This window comes from Mus pahari, chromosome 16 (assembly GCF_900095145.1).
Source record: "Mus pahari chromosome 16, PAHARI_EIJ_v1.1, whole genome shotgun sequence".
In the NCBI taxonomy this organism is placed as follows: domain Eukaryota; kingdom Metazoa; phylum Chordata; class Mammalia; order Rodentia; family Muridae; genus Mus; species Mus pahari.
In genome coordinates, this window is record NC_034605.1 from 35,119,781 (window position 1) to 35,123,821 (window position 4,041).

At 42.8% G+C, this 4,041-nt stretch overlaps 1 pseudogene; it reads right to left on the reverse strand.

Moving 5' to 3' along the window:
- Positions 1 to 294: 294 nt before the first annotated feature.
- Positions 295 to 561, reverse strand: LOC110334310 (annotated as a pseudogene).
- Positions 562 to 4,041: the final 3,480 nt, after the last annotated feature.

Below are 4,041 nucleotides of genomic sequence, written 5' to 3' on the forward strand. Positions count from 1 at the left end.
CATATCTCAGAGGTGCACAAGACACCCCTCTTGGTCTTACCACTGGGTCCATTCAAAGGCCACATTATTACAGTGATGTACTGTACCCAGAGAGTACCCAGAGAGGGGACAGGATCCCCAGCACTGAGAAGGTATCAAAGACTGGGAGGTACCCCCTGGCGCCATGCTTTTTTTTTTTTTTTTTTTTTTTTATGTCATTAGTTTATTTACATTTTTTCTAGTATAAGAGTTCGAGTTTAATCCAATTTTCAAATCATAGCTCTTAAACTTTCTTCATTCTGTTAAAGGGATGAATTAAACATCCTTATTTTTTTTAAGTAGCTGGTGCCTTACTATAAAGAAAGGTGTGGCAAATCCAGATCCAAAGTACACGGTCATCATAACCAGTAACTGCCACTTGTTTTCTACTGAAAATGGCAAATTCTTCCCCGGACCCTCCCCGTAGTGGCTGCGACGGACCACGGAGGTGGTGAACCTCCGGATACTCTGTCCCAACATGTCGCTGCTGGAAGTTCTGCGAGGGACGCAGACACGGACGGTGGAAGAAATGGCCGTACCACCTAACTCTCCTTTCTTCACGACCGTGGTGCCATGCTTTTTGATGGGGGATACAGACATGTTTTGTATGCTACTCCTGATGAGACTGGGTCTCAGAGCTCATGTTCTGCACCCTTTGAGAGATGTCCTTGGTTGTGACCATCATGATTTTGCAACCCAGAATTGATGTTCATTTAGAAGGACTTTGGGTACCAGACAGAAGAGAGTCTCCTTAACGCAGTTGCAAAACCTGTGGCACACTGATTAAGAGGCAATGAGCCTATTACAAAAACAAAAGCAGGATATAATAAATGTTGACAAAATATAGAGAAATAGTGGCGTCTGCGTGTATTGCTGGTAGAGAAATACAATGTTCTAGTCATTACGGAAAACTACATGGAGATTCCTTAAAAAGTTAAACATACAATACAATATATTGCAGCAGTTAAATTTCTGGGCTTGTTATACACAAAGAATAAAAAGCAGGCGGTCACATAGATGTTTGTATTTAACAGCAATGTTTGTAACAGCCAAATGGTAGATGAAACTTGTGTCTATCTATGAATTAATGGACAAAACAAAATGAGGCATATAAAAATAGAATATTATTTGTCCCTCAAAAGAATGTTTTTATGTATTCTATAGCATTGTTAGGGTGTGAACATGAAATGCTCACCTCCAAAGGCTTATGTGTTGAAGGACTGGTCACTAGCTGATAGATCCAGTCATTGAGAAGTAACTGCGTTCTGTGAGTTCTAATCAGCAGATTAATGCCATGATGATGATGATGATGATGATGATGATGATGATGATGGTGATGGTGGTAAGATGATGTCATTGCTTGAAAAAAAGTCTCTGGAGATATGTTGTGGGAAGATGCACCTTGTCTGGGAGCTCCCTGTGTCTCTGTCTGCATCCTGGCCACCAAGAGGTGGGTGACTTTGTTCCTCCAGCTCCATCTGCCACAAAGCTCTGCCTCTGCACAGCCTAGGAGAAACAAAGTCAGCCATAGCGGTAAACCTTCGAAACTTAAAGCCCACAAAACATTCCTCCCTGAAGTCATTTCTTTCAGGTATTTACTACACAAACAAAAAGTTAACGATCACAAACATGAATGACCATCCAGACATTGCACTAAGTGAAATGAGCAGGTCATCAAAGGACACATGTGAGATACATGAAGTACCCACAATGCATAGAGCAAGTGTTCCCGTGGGTGAGTAAGGACGACTTAGGAGTTAGTATCTGGTACAAATTCTCAGTTTTACAAGATACAAAGGATGAGGAAGATGGAGGCGGATCGTGCTTGTACACTGTTGTGCATATATTTAATATAATTGAACTGGACTTACAGTGATTTTACACAATTTTAAAACTCAAGAGAGAGAGAGAGAGAGAGAGAGAGAGAGAGAGAGAGAGAGAGAAGCCTGGTTGTAATTCTCCTGCTGAGTGAGATGAGTTTTCTTCCTGTTCTAAGCATGAGGCCTGAGAAATAGATTTGATTCGATTTTTCAAAAAACAGAACAAAACAAACCTTTCCTTTCCTATTTGAGTTTGTGTGGTCAGGTTGAGACTTGTTAAGGCCTGGTTCCCAGTGGCCAATGCTGACTGTGTACTTTCTGGCCAGGGCATCACCTCATGCCTCTTCTCATCCGCAGCCCTGGAGGTGGCTAACGGGGTGACAGGCGAGCACGAAGAAGGAATACTCTTTACATTCATGCATTTTAATTAGTTGATTCATTAAATTAATGTATTTGTTTATTTTTAGTGCTTGGGGTCAAAATTTGAGACTCCTATGCTAAGTGTAGGCTGTATAGTTCCCGATAATTTCTTATTCTTTGTGCATGTATGTGTGCATAGTAGTGTATATGACAATTGGTGTGTGTGCACATGTGTGCCCATGCATGAGGAGGCCATAGTTCCATGTGAAGTTTCTTCCTCTATCACTCTCTACATTATTTTTTTTTTAAAAGTGGCATCTCTCACTGAACTGAGAAGTCATGATTAATTAACTAGAATAGCTGGCTGTTGGGCCCTGGAGATCTGTCCATCTCTGCCCCATGTCCCAGCGCTAGTTTACAGACGCCTGCTGCTGCTGTACCTGACTCTTGCATGGTCCCTGGGGAATCCACACTCAGATCTCCATGCTTACCTGTCAGGCACTTTACTGATGGAGCCATCTGGTTCCCAAGATAACCTCAGAACACCTCCAGTTCATTACTATAACTGATCAGTGGGGCCATGGTTCCATCTCAGAGTGGATTAGTTGTTAGGGCTACCAAACATATTATCAAAATCCAGTGACTCACACAACTGACATTTAGGCACTTACAGTGCCCAGAATTACTAGAAACAGGGTGTAAAATGTCAAGTTGCCAGGTACTAGGGAAAGAAGGAATAGGGAGTTGTTGTTGAATGAGTATGGTTCTGAAGGCTGGGGTCCAGGATTAAGGCTTGGGCAGGACTGGCTTCCCCTGATCCTGAGATAGCATATTCTCTTTATGTCCTTACATGATCTCTCTCTCTCTGTGTGTGTGTGTGTGTATGTGTGTGTGTGTGTAGTGTTTGTCTGTGTGTGGTATATGTCTGGTGTGTGTGTGCATGTGTGTGTTTATGTGGTGTATGTCTGGTGTGGTATCTCTGATTTGTGTGTGTGGTATGTGTGTGTGTGTGTGTGTGTGTGTGTGTGTGTGGTGTATGTGTGGTGTGATGTCTGTGATTTGTGTGTGTGTATGAGGGTATACAGTGTCTGTGGTGTATGTGGTATGTGTGTGGTAAGTGGTGTATTTGGTATGTGTGTGTGTGTGTGTATGTTGTGTGCATGTTGTGTGTGTGTGTGTGTGTGTATGTGTGTGTGTTTTCCATGTCTCCTTTTCAAAGGCCATCGGTCAGATTGGATCAGGATCCCACCCATCAGTCACAGATAACCTTAATTACCTCTTTAAGGGTAATGGCCTCCCCATCTCAGTCACATTCTGAGTTATTAAGGTTGGCATATCCATAGTATCTGGTGTCAGGGGATGCAACTGAGCCCATAACATAGATCGAGGACCCTGAAAGTCTGTTTGTTCGTGTAAATCCAGATCTATCCAGATCCACACCAACATCTCACACAGTATTAGGCTCCTAAATTTATGCATCCTTTTGAGTATTGAGGACTTTCCAAGTCTGTCTATCTAAGAATCCTCATGGACATACAATGGTGGAGCCTCTTCAAGTCTTATCAAGTCAAAACCCTCTCTTGCTTTCGCAGTCAGATCTAAGGCTGATCTTATCTCCTGGCTTTGTGGGCACAGAGCCTTCAGATTACCCGGGGCTCTTGGGAAAGCTGTGTGGTGTCCAGAAGAGGCTGGGCTCCAGCCTCCTTTTAGTAACCAGATTGACATGTGATACTCTTCATCATCTTGTTTTCCAGCTTCAGTCCTATATTCCCCAAGTCCCTGGCTGAATAAATACATTGCATTAAGGATGGGGGGGTTGCTCCATTTGCATACCATTGGTCCT